This window comes from Epinephelus lanceolatus, chromosome 16 (genome assembly GCF_041903045.1).
Source record: "Epinephelus lanceolatus isolate andai-2023 chromosome 16, ASM4190304v1, whole genome shotgun sequence".
In the NCBI taxonomy this organism is placed as follows: Eukaryota; Metazoa; Chordata; class Actinopteri; order Perciformes; family Serranidae; genus Epinephelus; species Epinephelus lanceolatus.
In genome coordinates this window covers 38,906,825-38,926,799 of record NC_135749.1, presented here as the reverse complement: position 1 = coordinate 38,926,799, position 19,975 = coordinate 38,906,825, and the positions used below count along the sequence as shown (strand labels likewise).

General features: G+C 41.6%; 1 long non-coding RNA gene across 2 annotated transcripts in view; it reads left to right on the top strand.

The window, feature by feature from the left end:
• LOC117264136 (uncharacterized) overlaps positions 1-19,975 on the top strand; it is a 217,419-nt gene that overhangs the window by 174,252 nt on the left and 23,192 nt on the right. For both annotated transcript variants that reach the window (XR_013493652.1, XR_013493651.1), the window contains one exon: positions 206-4,326. This is a non-coding gene — a long non-coding RNA (uncharacterized LOC117264136). The remainder of the gene's footprint in view (positions 1-205; positions 4,327-19,975) is intronic.

The window sequence follows — 19,975 nt, the reverse complement described above, 5'->3', positions numbered from 1 at the left end:
TGTGTGGAAAGGCAGAGGGGTGTGCTCTCTCTGCTTTTCCTTCGTAGACCCAAGGAAAGGCAGAGAGGCCCCAGAACAGAGCCATACCACCAAATACAATACTGCAAATGGAAATAAAGTTTTCTTTGACTTAAGTGGTCCTTACTGAACTTTAATTTCTCGCATTCATGTGTCTAAATCCAGTTTCTGTTTGTTTTCTCTGCAGGCATCTCCTCTCCCTCTTCTTCTACAAAAACAATGTTCTCCTGTGGATGCTCTCTCACTGGACAGAGGAAGATCATCTAAACCAACTGTCCATCCCAACATGGCTGATGACATCTACAGCAGCACCTTCTCTGCCTCTGAATCAGACTTCTCCTCCTCCTCCTCCTCCTCCTCCTCCTCAGCGTCCACGTCCTTCCTCACACTTGAGCAGAGGGCGGCCTTCGTCTTCGTCCTCATCCTCTTTATCTTCTTGGGCCTGCTGATCGTTCGCTGTTTCCGGATCCTTCTGGACCCGTACCGGAGCATGCCGTCCTCCACCTGGACGGACTACATGGAGAAGGACACCTTTGACTACCGGATTTCCTGACAGGCAGCCTGAGAGGCAGCAACCCTGACCATCAACAGGTTTAACTGAGGCGACAATCACACTGAGCGAGTAAAGCAGAGACATGAGCGCACATTTCCCTTCAAGTGGTTACTATGGTGTTATGCAGGCGACTGACCAGACCAACTGACAGCAGGATGGGTTATTAGTCCCCAAATAAAAATGAAGGGACATTTGGTTTATTATTCAGCTTCTTAGTCAGAAGTTTTTCTTCCCAAGTATCCACTTTTTTTCTGTGTAATGGCAACTACTGTTTGACATTAGTAGTCACATAAAAATCTGGTAGACTTTGGAAACATGTTAGCCTTGATGGCTTACTTTCCCGGAAGTGATGCCGCACTTACAACCTTAAACTAAACTTGACAAAATCAGACAAGACTTGCAACTTGACTTTAATACCACTGACTTCAGCATTTGTTTTGTTTTTTTTTAGATGTTTTTTTTTGGGCATTTTGCCTTTAATGGACAGGACAGCCAAGTGTGAGAGGGGGAGGGAGAGAGAGGGGGGATGACATGCAGCAAAGGGCCACAGGCTGGACTTGAGCCCAGGCCGCTGTGGCAACAGCCTTGTACATGGGGCGCCTGCTCTATCCACTAATCCATTAAGCCACCGACTTAAGCATTTTTTAGTGTAAATGACTTCTTTTTTCTAGGAAAAGAAATAAATAATAAAACCTCTGTACTCTGTATCTGTACTCCTGAAAACACACATTCTTCAAATAGATCAGACCATAGCCAGGAACCCTAGCCTGGAAATCCAGACCCAAATCTAGAAAGATTTAGGGTCTGGCTATGAGTAATGAAAATGGCCCAACTCAAGCGGCGGCACCAAGCATGCATTTGAAAATATCACTGCACGCAATTGGATAACACTACGACCAATCAGAACAATAGACAGGGTGATGTATACACTTAGCGACCAGTGGAGCTAACTGGTAGATTAGACTCTTGCCGTATCTGGTCGGCAAAACAGCAAAAACGTCCTTCTTGCAAAGGAAAGACTCGAGCGCTGTCTTCTGTTCCTCTTTTAGAGAAAAAGCCAAGTCTAACTCGTTCATTGTAGCGGCCAAAGCTGTTTCAAACAACTGGTGTTCATCCGTAGCCATCTTACAATGTTTACTGACTGATTCCGGACTTCGTCGTCGCAGCGCTGTCGTCATCTGTTTAGCTTGCCTCTGGCCTGTCTATATCAGATACACCGATGTGATTGGTGCAGCTCAGCTACAAGGGCATGGGTAATGAGCATCATTACTGATTGCCAGAGTGACTCGCTGAGCAAATTCAAATTGTGCTCTCGCAAGAACTCTGGATTTCCAGGGTACAGTAACCCTGCTCTGATCAATGAAAACGAAAAACAAAAAAATCACAGAATGAGACACAACAGGGCACGGTCACACATGCATGAAATGAACTCGGTGAATATTCTCCTCCTGTTCATTTCCATTCAGGGATATTGCAATATTCATGTATTGATGATAATGGTGATATTTAAAAATGAAATATTCATAACATGTTATGAATACATACAATATGATTATTTTGTAGAAATAATCCAGTGTCTCAAAAATTATTTCTGTTTCTTTCCGTTCTCGCTTTGTCTCCATCCCCAAATGCCATCTGGTTGTCTTTTCACTGTCCATTAAGTGTAAATGCTCTTTTTGTACAGTTGTGGTTACAGACTCTCCACCTCCTTTTGCTCGTTGTTTGAGTACAATTCATTTGTCAAAAAAGAGAGAAAAAACACAAAAACAAAAGTTATAGATGAATTGACTGATGTCATGATAACTGTTACTGACTCCATTCCCAGTTCAAAGGTAAGACAACTCTGTCCCCCATTCTACGGTCATACCTTATATACAGAGTGGCGAGGCGGCATAACACAATATTCCCTCCTTGAGCAGGCAGTGTAAAAGGGACTATGATTATCACCTCAGCGGGTGATAGTCACTCACCAGTCCGCTCATGTGTGACCGCACCCTCACAAATGTTATGAAATCCTGATTGGTGCACTGAGATATTTAACATCATCATCTTCTGTCTGAGCTCAGCTCCCTTCAAACTAACAAAAAAAGCTCAAAGAAAACCAAATCTCTCTGAAAATCTCTCTGAATCACTGAAAACGAATGCAGGCAAACTAATTTGTGTGTATGTAGGATCTCATCACTCAGAATATAAAATCAATGAATCATCAACACAGGCAACATTTAATATCCTAAATGTTGTCTTTAAAAGCCATTAAACATATGTGGTTATCAGTAAAGTTAGCCTGATGTTGCTACATTTAATCCCAAAAAGATTCAATTTGGATTCAAAGATTAGGAATCTGACTTGACTACAGTGTCCTACCTCATTTGTAACCCGTGAGCCTCGATGGCCAGTAAAACATTCAAGTGGCTGCTCAGTTTGAATTTTTTACAGCCACACAGTCGGCCATTATTTAAATCAAATTTAATTATCACAATTAGACATTGCCCCCTGGCACAAAGGGCACAACCTGCCCTGGGAAAGCAACTGTTTGGGGAAAAAGTGCGCCACATGTTTTTTCTGCTTCCTGTCTGATTGTCACTTCAGTCTGCCTGGCAGGCAGACATCTGGGCAAAAAAAACACATAATAATAATAAACAGTGCTTGTATCATTTTAAATGAAGAAATTTAACAGCAATTACTCGTTACAAATGAACAGTTAATCGCAAATAGTGACATCATTGTGTTTCACTAATGATTGTTGTCAGAAATAGCAGATAAATTTGAGTCACACAGAGCTCCTCTGCCAGTATGCTGTTTGTTTTAATTTGTGAAATTACCTCAGCAGACCAAATCATGAGTCAAATCGAAGAAAGAAACAACAAGAAGCCAAAATATGGGATAATTTCAACTGTCTTTGGTTTGAGGATCCACCTGTCTGAGGACATGGAGGTTAGCCTCCTGCCTGTAGCTGTAATTTTTGCCCAGATCTTGAATGTTGTAGAAGTCACTCCACTCTGCAGCTCTCTGACAGCAGCACTGCAGGATTCAGAAGCAATGCAGCGAGAGCATGAAGTCAATACAACATTGCTGAAGGCTGAGGAAGGATTTCTATGAATTCTATACATCTGTCAAACTGTCTGCCAGGCAGTGTGTTGGGGTTGCTGTCTCTCACAAGAGGAGAACATTTTTTATTTCTTTTTAACTTTTTGTTCTCTTTTGACAAAAATGGACAAGTTAACTTCTATCATCAGACTTTAAGAACTTATTCAGAGAACTTGTGATGCTTGGTGAAGCTCACTGAGGAAACAGGTAACAATGAGGTGTTTTTCTGAGCGAGGAGGAGGAGAAGGAGAAGGAGGAGGAGGAGGAGGAGGAGGAGGAGGAGGACAGGGGGGCCCAGGAGAGTTGAATGCAGGAACACAGAGGAGCGAACAAGGCTGTGTTGAATCGCTGTAACTGCAGAGACAAGACGAGCCGGTTTCCAGCGACTCTCTGTCGTCCTGCCAGCCCAGCCGTTGCTAAGTAACTGGTGTTTTCAGTGCCAGCTGATGTCTGAAACACCGGGCGTCTCACCACGCAACCGATCGGCAGCTCTGTGGCATGTCCGCAGCCAGCTCACCTCAGCTCTGAGGAATACAAGACAAATGACCACAGAGAGCTCGACACCATGAATCCTTTCTTCAGATTCTACCAGTTTGGCACAAAGCCGACCATCAGCTGGATGTTCTTATCAGTATTCTAAAAATGTAGAGAATCTGCCAGACCCACAGGTGGGTCACAAACTCACTCTGTGTTGTATATCCAAGCATCATTCAAATCTGCAGAATTCCTTTTTAAATTCTAGTGCAGATATCAAAGCCTCCAAAGATGAATCTGAGTTTTGGGGAAATGTGTCTGAAGAGATGCAAAACACATCCAGAGGCTAGGTGATTTTTAAAGTTTTAGGCATTTTAACTGCTGTTCCACCTATGGGAGACTAACACAACCACAATGGATAGCTGGTGCGTGACATGAATGTGAGCCTGTCATATCTGTATCCATAGATTGGACCTGTGGTTTCTGATCTCAGGATTCAGGACCCTCTGTGGGTGTAAATCTACTATGCTCCTCTTAATTTAACTCATCTTTCAGGACATTGTAACCATGGTAACATTACAGGATATTATGGTCTGTAAAGGATGTGGTTGTTCAGCAGGACAAAGACAAAAGAGAAAGATAAAAGCCTCCCCATGGGCGTCGCAGAGTTGAAGGGGAGGCAGAGATAATGCAGGAGGTGATTCAAAACTCTCCCTCCTCCTCTTCTTTGTAACTCAGTGAAAAGTGAACACAGACATGAAATACACATTGATCTCATTCGGTGTGATTTACACTTTCCGAGTAGCTCTGATATCCATCCAAAATAAGCATCCATATATCCACTACAAAACCAGAAAAAACAAAAGCTGCAGAACTGCAACAGATGTTTTCTCTGGTATCAGAGTAATCCAGTGATAGTTATCTGCACATCCTTGAGTACACTGCAAACAGCTGCCAATCGAAAGACATATATGCATAGAAGCTGCATTGACTGTGTCAGCCCCTTGCATCAATTTGTCAGCAGCGCTGTCATATTGGAGAGGGCATGACTTGCCTGATGACAATAAATGACAGTAAACAGGGAAGCTGCAGTTTTTCCTGGGTAAGAAGCATTATAACTTTATTATTTCTCAACTAATTGCAATGAGTTGTTTTTATATTAAATGGTTTATGATTATGATGATATTTTTATGAAAAAGTTTTGTCTCCAGTTAATTATTATATTGATATTTAGGCCATAATCACTGCTGGAAGCTCAGTAAAGAAGTGTTCATTAGGCTCATAGACTGTATAAACTGACGTAGCTACTGTGACATCACCCACTGGTTTGTGAACTGTCATTATGCCCGAGTTCGGCATATTAGCTTTTGCCATCTTGTGGGGTTTTTTTGTTTTTTGGGGGTTTTTTGGAGCCAGAAGTGACCATATTTGGCCAAGAGAGTGGATCTAACTCATACACTGGAGCGACGCCTAACAGAGAGCCTGTCACTCATGCAGCCACACCCTTAAAGAAGAAGTCCAGTATTTTGCACTTTGAGCCAGATTTTTGTAGCCTGGAAATCCAGACCCAAATCTAGAAAGATTTAGGGTCTGGCTATGAGTAATGAAAATGGCCCAACTCGAGGGGCAGTACCAAGCATGCATTTGAAAATATCACTGCACGCAATTGGATAACACTACAACCAATCAGAACAATACACGGGGTGACGTATCCAGAGCGCTACCAACGGAGCTAACTGGTAGATTAGACTCTTGCCGTATCTGGTCAGCAAAACAGCAAAAACTCCCTTCTTGCAAAGGAAAGACTCGAGCACCGTCTTCTGTTCCTCTTTTAGAGAAAAAGCCAAGTCTAACTCGTTCATTGTAGCGGCCAAAGCTGTTTCAAACAACTGGTGTTCATCCGTAGCCATCTTGCAATGTTTACTGACTGATTCTGGACTTCATCGTCGCAGCGCTGTTGTCATCTGTTTAGCTCACCTCTGGCCCACCTATATCAGATACACCGATGTGATTGGTGCAGCTCGGCTACAATGGCATGGGTAATGAGCATCATTACTGATTGCCAGAGTGACTTGCTAAGCAAATTCAAATTGTGCTCTCATGAGAACTCTGGATTTCCGACTGATCGACGTCGGCCCGATGTATCAAGTTTAGATCGTTAAGACGCAGCAGGGAGTGTTTGCTCATTGCCAATACATCGCTGAGACGTCAGCCTTTAATCGAAAATGACCACCACGCAACGTTCAAACAATCAATAAACGAAGCTGCGCTCAGTGGGTACTCTTTCTATTAATATTCATATGCTTCATTAACTACGACCTTTATTCATTTAGGTCGGACCTTTCAAACTACAAATATTTCGCCATCCAATGTGAGAAATCAGTGCTAACATTCCAATAGCAATAGCTAACGGTTACTCTATTTCCTGTGTAAGTGTGCACAATGAAGAGACAAAAGTCAATTTGAGAAACTTTATTTTCAAATTTCCACAAACAATATCTGACGGCCAGTCCGCTTCTCCTGGCAGCCTGCAAGAGACAGGAAATATGATAAGCACATAACTTCAAGAAACAAATCCCAACTTCACCACTGTAATTTTTTTTTATTATTATTTTTTTTTAGCATGTTAGCTGTCTTTTAGCTAGATTGAAGGCTTTGGGTCCGTCACTCTGCTTAATTTAGTGTTGAAACTGTTAAATAACGGGATCCATTAACTCCGTTAACAGCAGCTCAACAATCAGTCCATCATCTCGGAAGAACAGTGGTTTCAAAACTGCGCTATTACCTGTAGCCACCGGGTCTGTTTGCTTTGCAGAGGAGGAGACCTCTCCGCCCCTCTCACCCACACTTGAGCACCCATTCTGGGATACACAGTGTCGGCCTGACCGGCCTGACCTCCGCAGTCCTCTCCGCTCCTCTCACCCACACTTGAGCATCCGTCCAGGGAGGGCCGCGGAGGTCAGGCCGGGCGGGACCATAGGTGATTGAATCCTAAGTCTCGAGTCCTGTCTGGGACCACGGGTGGGAGCTCTGGGCACTTCCACTTTAACCCAAAAGGACTGCTCACGATAACCAGATAAGCAGATAAAGTCAACTAGGGAAAATAAAATGAAAACACCACAGTTGTAGCCTGTTAGCTAACATGAGCTAAACTAGCTAACAGCTAACGAAAGATAACGTTAGCTGGTGGGGACCTGTGCTATATACACCCAGTCGAGCCTCACCACTCACCAGGAACCTCTTTTAACGGTCACAAAATAAACAACATAGCTATTTTCTGCCAATTTATTCCAGTTAGCTTACCTGAAACCAACTGCGATGAGATGCTGCGACCTGCGAGCTCAGTTCTAAACAAAGACCGCAGAGATGAAATTCCGCCTTCCGTGGTGACTTCCGTATGTGGGCAGGTATGGGCCGACCCAAAGCCGACGTAACAGAGACGTTTGATGGGCTGGGACAAAAGAGTATTAAATATCTGCCCATACGGCCGACACCGCCAGACGTTATAAATTAAGGGCCGATGTGTCGTCCTTCGGCCGACGTCAGCCAGATGTATGTATGCTATCTGGGTAATTGCAATTTATAGAGAAATTTAAACATTATTATGCTCTGTCCAGAAAAAAATGCAGCTCCTGTTTATTGCCATTTAACAAGTAAGTCTTGCTCTCTCCAATATGGCAGTGATATTCAGGTATGATCCAGTGGCCATTTAGGCATCTAGATTTCCATACCCATGTGCTAATAGATAATTCAGCACACTTTTAATAGGCAGTTTGACTGAATGTAAACAAATACAGCTCACTAAACTGGGAGACCTCAGGAATCGATTGATACCAACGATGTCATGCTAGTTTGTTGGGAAGGTGGTTGACACTCATTCTTGAGAGCAGAGATAAAACCTTACTTCTGGGAGGATTTCTATTTTCACTCTTCAATTAGGCTGGAAAATCTCTTCTAATGGATCAAAGTCTTGACTCTTAAACCTTGTAATGGACCAGCCTCCCAGTGATATAATGTTTTCTTAAATGTTGGACATGACAGATGTCAGAGGTAAGATCTGACAGAGTTGACAAAAATTTCACTGCAGTCATAGTGAGGAGCCATTTCATTTTTCAAAGTTGCTCAGACATCTCTTATTGCTAATCAAAATATTCATTTTTAAACCATAATTTTTATCCAGTTTGGATTTAGAAGGGCTACAGAGTTGACCTGTTATGATTGAGACACACCTGATAGCAATATTATTTAATGAATTTATCAAAAAATAGAAAGCTTACCAGTACCTGAGCAGGATTCTCACCTTTCTCCAAACCAGGAAGTGAGACAGAAGTCCTTGTGATATACAGTAGCTAACCCCTTTTATACCTGATTTAATTATGGTTTTGTAGAAATCTGATGGAGCTGACGAAAATCTTGGACACATCTTTAAAGGGCCAACATTTTCACAGAACAATGTATTTTAAAACAAAGATGAGTATAGCAGTACACGTTTACACCAATGTTATCAGAATGTACTGTTAGTTTTAGATTTTGAAGGCTTTAAACCAATATTTTAATTGTTTGAAGTTGTGAATTCTTGTCTGGGACAAGCCTATTTTTTCTGGCACAGGGCAAGTTTAGAAGTTTAAAAAAAATGAAAGCAGTTAAAAAATATTTTATAAATGATATCTATTTAAGATATATCAATTATTTAAAAATAAGCTTTCACTACAAAAATGGAAGTAGTGTGTTGGTAAGTTGTCATTAAAGGGGTTTTTAGATAGGACATGATTGTCTCATAAGTGCTATATCGTAGGCAACTGGACTTGCTTGTGTTTCTTGAAGACGTTTAGCGTCTCATCCAAGAAGGGTTAGGGTTAGGGGTTGTTTGAGATCTTTAAAAACAAAAGCTAAAAGCAAGACAATAAATAGTTAAAAACAGTGCAGAAAATGCATTTAAAAAGCAAACATAAAGCAAAAGCAACAGCAGACAAATATAAAAACAATAGCTACAGATTATCCTAACAATAAGTTACATGTCTAGTTCACTGGTAAGCTGCAGTAAATAGTAATGTTTTAAGCCCTGATTTAAATGAGCTGACAGTTTCAGCCGACTTCAGATATTCTGGAAGTTTGTTCCACAGGCGCGGAGCATAGAAACTAAAGGCTGCTTCACCTTGTTTGGTTTTGATCCTGGGAACACTGAGTAATCTTGTTCCAGATGATCTGAGGGGTCTGGGTGCTTCATAACGTACAAGTAAATCAGAGATGTATTTAGGCCCGAGACCATTTAGTGCTTTATAGACAAGTAACAAGATTTTAAAGTCTATCCTTTGACACACAGGAAGCCAGTGCAGTGACTTAAGCACTGGTGTAATGTGCTCCACTCTCTTGGTGTTGGTGAGGACTCTGGCAGCAGCGTTCTGGAGGAGCTGCAGTTGTCTGATTCATTTTTTATTCAGGCAAGTGAAGACACCATTACAATAGTCCAGCCTGCTGAAAATGAAAGCATGAACAAGTTTTTCTGTATCTTGTTTAGACAGAAATTCTTTTATTCTTGCTATAAGTTTAAGGTGGTAGTAGGCTGATTTAGTAATTGTCTTAATGTGACTACTGAAATTTAGGTCTGAGTCCAGAACTACACCAAGATTTCTGGCTTGATTTGTAGGTTTTAGTGTCATGGCGTCAAGGTGAGCACTGACTATTGATCTTTGTTCTTTGGGGCCAAAAACAACTATCTCAGTTTTGTCTGTGTTTAGTTGTAGAAAATTCTGGCACATCCATGTATTGATTTCGTCAATGCACTTATTTAGCAGATGTAGGGGACTGTAGTCTTCTGGTGACACTGCTATGTAAAGTTGTGTGTCATCTGCATAAGTATGGTAGGAGATGTTATGATATTCCATAATCTGAGCAAGAGGGAGTATATAGATGTTTAACAGAAGAGGCCCAAGAATGGACCCTTGAGGAACTCCATGTGGAATTTTTGTTTGCACAGATTCATAATTGCCAAGTGACACAAAGAAATCCCTGTCTTGTAAATAAGATTTAAACCAATTTAGCACAGTGCCAGAAAGTCCCACAGACTTTTCTAGTCTGTCGAGCAGTATCTTATGGTCAGCTGTGTCGAATGCAGTAAGTAATAGGCCTAGTTTGCTGAGAAGCGGAGCTTTCCAGTGATATACAGTACATTACGGTAGTGACGCAATTACCTGTGGAAGAGTTTTGAGTTTTTTAAACAAACAAACAAACAAACAAACACTTTTGGGTGTTTTTTTGGTCGTGTTTTCGTCGTGTTTTCACCATAGTTTGTAGTTCGTCTTTTTTTTTTTTTTTTTTTTTTTACAATAGTTTGTGTTTTTATAGTTCATAGATAGTTAAAGTCAGTTATAGTTTTGTAAATACTGGAGGAGAAATGTCGAGGAGGTCGACGAGGGACAGGAGAGTCCCGGTGATTTGTGGATGAGGAGGATGGACCGGAGGAGACTCGTAGAGTGTAGTCATCTCAACCGCAGTAAGTAATAGGCCTACAGTTTGTATGCACTGGATATGTATTCCCAGTTTTATTACAATAATGTTTTTCAATATCTTGTGTAAATTTTCTTATTGGCTTGTTTTATAATCGAGAATCATTTTATAATCGAAATTGTTGCCCTCGCCCTCAGAATCGGAATTGAATCGAATCGTGAGGTGCCTAGAGATTCCCACCCCTAAGTGTGACCTTAACGACTCTGAAACTAAGAGCTCACATGTGACCCCTACGACTCTGCAAGGGTTCACACCCACACAGGGGTTTAAAGCCTGCAACTCTGTACCAGTCAGTTAGAACTGAAGAAGCTTCTTGGATGAGAGGCGAAACGTCTTCAAGAAACGTGAGCAAGTCCAGTTGGATATGATATAGCACTTATGATTACCATGACCTGGATGACTGAGAATCTTCACTGACAAGACATGACTGTCCCAATTCTCAAGAATGGCTGTTAAAAATGTTCCAAAGTTAAGCTTAATTTTGGTGAGGGAACAACTGGCATGGTCATTTTCACAGGGGTCCCTTGACCTCTCATCGTTAAAGATATCCAAATTAAAATGGGTTCTATGGGTGCCCACAAGTCTCCCCTTTACATATATGCCCACTTTTTTCTAGTCCCATGTAGTTTGGGGCAAAAACCATGCAGCTTTTCTCATGCAGTACAAATGTGTTATTCTTGCCTATTCTTAAAATGGAATTTTTGAATATTTCTGCACATTGCATAAAGTGGGTCTGACTGGGAAGCTGAGACTTGTGGATTTAGTAAGCCCAATTTTAATCACGTGTGATGATGTTAGTTGCCATAGCAGCCATTTAATTGTAGTGAGACCATTTTTTGAAACTTGATCTCACTGTATAAAAGTACATATAGTGATCTCTAGGATAATCATGAGGATAAGTCTCATGAAACTTTACAGCCACAAACTAGAGACCTCCAGCATTCAGAGGATGGATGGCTTTCATAGATATATTGATAATAAGGGGTTTTTTCAGTAGTTTACAGAAGAGAATTGCTCTGTCCCATTGCTGAAAAATGCAATTCTTCATAAAAAAAATCACCATATGTGAAAAGTTTTTCATTCCAAATCACAGCAAGGATTTTTCTATAGTGTTTCTCGAGAACTTGGTGTCTTAATGTGTTTTTTTTTTTTTTTTAAGATTTTTTTCCGGGCATTTTTTAAGCCTTTATTTGACAGGACAGATGACTGTGAAGGGGGAGAGAGAGGGGGAGTGACATGCAGCAAAGGGCCACAGGCTGGAGTCGAACCCGGGCCGCTGCGGCAACAGCCTTGTACATGGGGCGCCTGCTCTACCACTAAGCCACCAACGCCCCAATGTGGTATTTTTTTTAATCAATTCTATGGTGATTAAAAAACCATATAGAGTAACTACTAGTAAATGGAGTAACTACTAGTATCAACCCAAAATTGCTGCCACAACTTATAAAACATAAATGATCATGGAAATGGCCTTCAGATTCTCCCATCATAATGTTCTAAGCCTCTGTACACTCCATACTTTTGCCTATTCAATTTTAAGTCTGAATAGACGTCTTAACAAAACACAGGGCCGAATTCACAAAGAATGAACTGCGCCCACTGATAGCACCTTGAATTGCACTTCATTTGCACCCGCAGTTTGCTCCGTCTTAACGTCCTATTCACAGAGGATATTGCGCAAATGATATACCAGCGCAAACACGCTCACAAAGTTTGGCAGCTGAGTACAGTTTGCCCCTGATTTGCCCCTGACTGCAATTAGCCACATGGCAAAGTATAAATGCTGGCTTTGCACCAAGAACACCGTGCCAGAACAATGGCAGACTTTGTTTGGCAAAGTACTGAATACTGTATACCCTCATGTAGTGATGCCTGCTGGTGAGTCAGTCTAACAGTGTCGGATGGGTTGAGGCTGTGGATTTGACCAAGTTTGACCACTTAATCACTATTCCCTCTCACTTGTAGCTGTTTTTTCGTTATCTTTTGAATTTAATATGAATTATGGAACCGTTTTTGTTCACATTTTTTGTGCCAAATACATGCATATTACCTCATTTAAATACGTGCAAATAACACCGGAGCAGTGAGACACAATCTGCTTGGCAGCGCAGTTAGTGGAGCATTTCACCCTCTGCGCGTGCTTTGTGAATTAGACGGGATCTGTTTGCTCCATTTTTACCGGTTTAGTGGCCGCAAAAGCCACGCAATCCTTTTGTGAATTCGGCCCACAGTGTTTATTCCAGATTTGAGCTGAGCTGCATCTTAATTTATATAAATCTTTAGGTTTGCAGCTTTTAGGTGATGTATACCACTTCTGTGTGGCATCAACCGCTGACCTACTATTTCCACATAAAGATCCCCCCATCCCCCATATAACACAGACAAAAATGGATGAGAGGGAGGCAGTTAAAGAACTTAAGATTTTGACTCAGGTGCCATCTTCAAGACAGGCTCTCAAGACCTGGTAATAAATCCACCTAAAGCCTACCTTAGAAGGCTTTAAAAATACTTTAAAAAACCCTGAAGTGTAACAGCCTCTCACACCTAAAAAAAAAAGACTTTTTAATTCAATTCAATTCAATTTTATTTATAAAGTCCAATATCACAAATCACAGTTTGCCTCAGAGGGCTTTACAGCATACGACATCCCTCTGTCCTTTGGCCCCTCACAGCAGAAAAGGAACCCCCCCCCCAAAAAAAAAACTCAGGAAGAGCAACTGAGGAGGGATCCCTCTTCCAGGACAGACAGACGTGCAATAAATGTCGTACAGAACAGATCAACACAATAAATTTACAGTATTCCATATGACAAAATGAGACATAGAGAGAGACAGATACAGAGAGAGATGCAGGACAGACAGTAATGACAGTAGCTTACAACAACATTAATTTAAGTAATAATATTATAACAATAATTACGGCTATTGTGGTCAATATGTTGAAAGTATATCTTAATATATGATAGTATGTGACAATAATAATCATATGGGTATAATAACAGTAGAAGTATGACTAATTATAACAATAGCAGTAGGTGGCATCAGGCAAGACCACGGCAGCAGCACAACCACATCACATGATCCAGGCACAGCTGCAATATGGGATAACCTGCCAGACAGTGGAACACAAAGGCGCCGGAGAAGAAACCAAGTTAGTGACATGCAGTAGAGCCGAGATAGCAAGATGCAGTAACGGGACATGAATGTTAGCAAAGGAGAGAGAAGGAGAGAAGGTGCTCAGTGTATTGTAAGAAGTGTATTATAGGAGGTCCCCCAGCAGACTAGGCCTATGTCAGCCTAACTAGGGGCTGATCCGAAACAAGCCAGAGCCAGCCCTAACTATAAGCTTTATCAAAAAGGAAAGTCTTAAGTCTAGTCTTAAATGTGGTTCTGCTGGAGGTGTTTCGGGCATGTCCCACTGATAGGAGGCCCCAGGGCAGACCCAGAACATGGTGGAGGGATTACATATCTCATCTGGCCTAGGAATGCCTTTGGATCCCCAGAGGGAGCTTGAAAGCATTGGTGGGGAGAGGGATCTCTGGGGTGCTCTGCTTAGCCTGCTGCCCCTGTGACCTGGCGCTGGATAAGCGGATGAAAATGAATGGATGGAACTTGCTGTCAAAATTCATATCTCAGTATTTTCAGGCTGAATGCCGATACACTATATCTCAGTATTTTCTTCGAGATGGGCTACATGTTTAGGTGCAAGTCAAGGCCATATTTGAGATGTCACAAGCACTTTTATAAAACAGACTATGATTGAAATAAAATGCAAAGACAGGCATTTTTCCCTAATTGAAAATATACAGCTGCACAACATAAATAAAAAACTAGAAAATTATATAAAATAAATAGCAGGGTTGTACGCTAACTTTTTGCTCATAGCACTGGAGCTACAGAGGTTTAAAGGTTTTGCAGCACAGGACACAAAACTAAAACACGACTAAAGTATCAAGTAGGTTTGGAACAATTAAAAATCTTTGTGGAGGGAGTTAAAAAGTCGTTTTCCATCTGTTTGGCCTTTCAAATGAATTTGATGCTGGAAAATGATTTAATTTTTTTATTTGTTAGGCTATTAATCTTATTTTTGTAAAGAGCATCAACAGAGAGGCCGAAGTAGAGAAGGAGACAGACACACTGTTTGCGTTATATACGTCTTGTATATGAAACGTCTGTGTTGTCACTGCTTTTTTTTATAACACATCTGTTGCCTGCATCTAGGTGCTGTCTCAGTGTCACACATTAGACTACAACTACCAAGATGAACAGCAATGCACTATGATCCACCTCACACACACACTAGCGGCACAGCGCTGTACTGCACGTGTGCTGCTGCGGTCATATCATTCAGACAGACTGATTTAGTGTAGCATGCCACACTGTAGACTAATTAACAGACAGATAAAACAGAGGATTAGCTCTGTGTCTCTCTTAGTGTTGCTAGAGAACTTGTGGGTGAGTGAGTGAGTGAGTGAGTGGGGCAGAGCTGTGCGGAGAGTGTGAGAGAGGAGAGATGAGCACTGGTATGACTTTATGGAAGATTGGCGTTATGTGACACAACTTGACCCCATATCAATATTAATGGTATTGTCAAAGTCTATATTTTGCGCGAAAATACATATATTGGACATAGTCATTATATCGTCAGCCCCACTACTCACCCAACATTGAATAGGTTACATCTCCAATCTAATTTTAAGCAAACAGATGATATAGAGTCTACCAGGAATGAGTGCTAAAACCTGGAAACATTTTACCACTTCCTGGTTCCCTCGTCTCAAATTCAATAGGTTTTTTTGAATGGGTTTTTGGTTGGTTTCCTGATATAAGGTCTGAGGTTAACACAAGCTGAAGAGACTTTCTAATATTGTTCTTTGACATAAAATATGTCAGTGTTGGGAACAACAATTTTAGGCCTCACCAAGGGGCACCATTAATGTTGTAAATTATTCTGGTGACACTATAAAAGAGGGGATACTATATGTTGTGATCTAGGCACCAGTGCTATGTTTTACATGACGGCACTGGTTGGGACTTCAGTCTTTAAACTGGCCTGTCCTTGTAATAGATCTCCAATTAAAGTATCAAATTGGCTATTGGAAATAATTAATGATTAAAGCTGCAAGCAGCGTTGGGCGGGACCTCGGACTCAGGCCGTTTCGGCCCCAAGCTCACGTACACAGTTCTAGACAAAAGGTGTAGACGATTTTAGACCCCTCTGCACTCTAGCTCACAGCTGACAATTTCTCCACATTCGCTCGTGTTACTTTCAGAGGCACTAGCTCACCTACTGTTGGATTTAGGTCAGGGTTGTCAGCATGTGATTTGTAGGTCTTAATGAGACGAACAAGCCAGTTTTGATTTTATCTTTCTACTAAATTCCTAAGGGCCGCAGTGGCCATTTTAGTGTGTCTAGGTGGCGCAAAGATTGTCAGGAGGTTTTGGGTCATGTCACGTTTAAGAGGGCATAAAATCCAAACCGTTCGAGTAATGACAAAGTTATTCAGAAGATCTGTTCAGCAAGAGTTGGCCTGTGATGTCTGCCTTTGGCCGAGGTCCCTAAGTATTAATAAAAATTAGATTTTATGCTAAATAATGTGACTTAATTTACATCAAATCACCTTGTGGGCACCATTCCCGAAAGGGGAAAATGATAGCCAGTTAAAGATATCAGTCTCATAAAATTCACTAAACTATCAATTTGGAATTTTATTAGGCTAATAATTAAATTAATAACCATAACCAAAATTAACAGTAGAGCCTTAAGGATTTTGGAGTTCTTGACACAACAGAGGTTGACTATTCATTCACTCTTGTGCAATATTAAACAGACAGCAGGTATGATTCCAAAAATGACATTTATTCATAAAGTAGCAAAGCAAAACAAAACACATAAATTCTAACTAACTATATACAAGCTTGGTGTGTATATGTGCGTGTGTGTGTGTGTGTGTGAGTGAGAGAGAGAGAGAGAGAGAGAGAGAGGAAGGTGGGTGTGGTAATCAAAGGGCCCTTTGGCCTACAAAACAAAATGGCTGACAACAGAGAACTACAAGATGGCCGAATCAAAGATGGCTTCAGGGGAGGTGTTTGTGTGACCGTGTGGTCAGGACAAAGACAAAGGAAGAGAAGCGGGAACTTGGAGTTGCCTCTTTGGGTGTAGCTCTGTTGAAAGCCTATTTGTAAATAGTCTGTATGAATGCGATATGTGCTGCATAGGGTCTGGATCAATGCAGAGGATGTTTAGCTGCATGCAAGATGTTGTCTGTGAACAGCATTAGCAAACCAACATCACGTAGCTTTGCCGAAGCCAACTAACCAATGACCTAATTGCAAACAATCACAGCAATAACTTGGTAAACAGCATTAAATCACATTCAACAAGTTAAACAGTCTTGCTTAGCCTGTACAGCTGTGATAAAACTATGCCCAGTTGTTACATTACCGATCCTTGAATGGATGGAAGAAAGAGTCGCTTTGTGGTGAGCTGGCAGAGGAAGGCTGGAAAGAGCTGTGGTTCCAGAAGCAGTCTTTGTTGTGTCCCTGAGTTCCAGAGTTAGACGCTGGGTGCTAATGTAGCGGTTGTGTACTTTCTCTTTCTTGCGTTGTGTATAATCATGAGAAAAATCAGCTCACTGTTGACACTGGCCATTTATTCCGGCATCTGGCAGAGGAAATATTTGTACAGTCAGTCTTGGCCTCATTTACACACATGTGCTCTCATACAGGTAGACAGCGCAGCCAAACTGTTGCTTTAGTTTTAAAATGAACATAAAATACACAAAAAGCGTACCTGGCAGAGGAAATATTGGGGTCATCCCTATGTTTCCCAGATTCTATGTTCCCCGCTTACCACCCAAAAAGGTTCTAGCTTTCATGTTCCCCGCTCAACCAAAAAGAGTTCTATGTTTCCCACTTACTAACAAAAAGGTTCTGTGTTCCCCGCTTCCCGGGAAACATAGAACCTTTTTTGTGCAAGCGGGGAACATAGAACCTTTTTTGCAGGGTTAAAGAGCCAGTGTGTAATATTTGGCATGGTTTATTGTCAATCTGAATCTGAATCTGAATATTCTGCCCATTAATATGTTTATACAAGTGTATGATCACTATAAAATAAAATTTGTTTGGTTTTCGTAGCCTTATAATTATGCTTTTATATATATATATACAGTACAGGCCAAAAGTTTGGACACACCTTCTCATTCAATGCGTTTTCTTTATTTTCATGACTATTTACATTGTAGATTCTCACTGAAGGCATCAAAACTATGAATGAACACATGTGGAGTTATGTACTTAACAAAAAAAGGTGAAATAACTGAAAACATGTTTTATATTCTAGTTTCTTCAAAATAGCCACCCTTTGCTCTGATTACTGCTTTGCACACTCTTGGCATTCTCTCCATGAGCTTCAAGAGGTAGTCACCTGAAATGGTTTTCCAACAGTCTTGAAGGAGTTCCCAGAGGTGTTTAGCACTTGTTGGCCCCTTTGCCTTCACTCTGCGGTCCAGCTCATCCCAAACCATCTCGATTGGGTTCAGGTCCGGTGACTGTGGAGGTCAGGTCATCTGCCGCAGCACTCCATCACTCTCCTTCTTGGTCAAATAGCCCTTACACAGCCTGGAGGTGTGTTTGGGGTCATTGTCCTGTTGAAAAATAAATGATCGTCCAACCAAACGCAAACCGGATGGGATGGCATGTCGCTGCAGGATGCTGTGGTAGCCATGCTGATTCAGTGTGCCTTCAATTTTGAATAAATCCCCAACAGTGTCACCAGCAAAACACCCCCACACCATCACACCTCCTCCATGCTTCACAGTGGGAACCAGGCATGTGGAATTCATCCGTTCACCTTTTCTGCGTCTCACAAAGACACGGCGGTTGGAACCAAAGATCTCAAATTTGGACTCATCAGACCAAAGCACAGATTTCCACTGGTCTAATGTCCATTCCTTGTGTTTCTTGGCCCAAACAAATCTCTTCTGCTTGTTGCCTCTCCTTAGCAGTGGTTTCCTAGCAGCTATTTGACCATGAAGGCCTGATTGGCGCAGTCTCCTCTTAACAGTTGTTCTAGAGATGGGTCTGCTGCTAGAACTCTGTGTGGCATTCATCTGGTCTCTGATCTGAGCTGCTGTTAACTGCTGGTGACTCGGATGAACTTATCCTCAGAAGCAGAGGTGACTCTTGGTCTTCCTTTCCTGGGTCGGTCCTCATGTGTGCCAGTTTCGGTGTAGTGCTTGATGGTTTTTGCGACTCCACCTGGGGACACATTTAAAGTTTTTGCAATTTTCCGGACTGACTGACCTTCATTTCTTAAAGTAATGATGGCCACTCGTTTTTCTTTAGTTAGCTGATTGGTTCTTGCCATAATATGAATTTTAACAGTTGTCCAATAGGGCTGTCGGCTGTGTATTAACCTGACTTCTGCACAACACAACTGATGGTCCCAACCCCATTGATAAAGCAAGAAATTCCAATAATTAACCCTGATAAGGCACACCTGAAGTGGAAACCATTTCAGGTGACTACCTCTTGAAGCTCATCGAGAGAATGCCAAGAGTGTGCAAAGCAGTAATCAGAGCAAAGGGTGGCTATTTTGAAGAAACTAGAATATAAAACATGTTTTCAGTTATTTCACCTTTTTTTGTTAAGTACATAACTCCACATGTGTTCATTCATAGTTTTGATGCCTTCAGTGAGAATCTACAATGTAAATAGTCATGAAAATAAAGAAAACGCATTGAATGAGAAGGTGTGTCCAAACTTTTGGCCTGTACTGTATATAGCAAGGGCCTTGCTTTAGAGAGGTTGCCATCTTGCACCGCCATGTATGTACGGCAGACTGAGCGGACAATCCAGCCAGCCAGAGAACGCGTTTTGCATGTATAAGACAGCGGAAGGAAGGAAGAAGGAGGAGGAAACAGCAGAGAGTGTTAGTAGTTCGTGATAGAGAGTAGTGAGAAGTTTTTTAGTTATAAAGTTTGCGAATGGACCACACTTACCACGCAACAGGAGAGAATGAACCCGAACCGTCATCTGCGAGGAAAAGAAGATGCAACTTCACTCCTTGTGATGCACTCTCTGCGGCGCTTTTCCTCCTGCTCATATATCTCCCCAACAATGGCAGCAGTAGCACCGAATCCCATTCTGTGCATTCAGCCTCTCTTCTCACCCGCTCAGCATCAAACACATGGAGTTCCTCATCTGTATGCTCCGTCTCAAACAGGTATGGCTCTGGGTCTGTGTCCGCTACAAGAAACTCTTCAAAATCGCATTCAAAGTCGTCCATTGCAGCTGCTATAGTCCGAAGATATTGCTAGGCTAAATAAACAGCTGA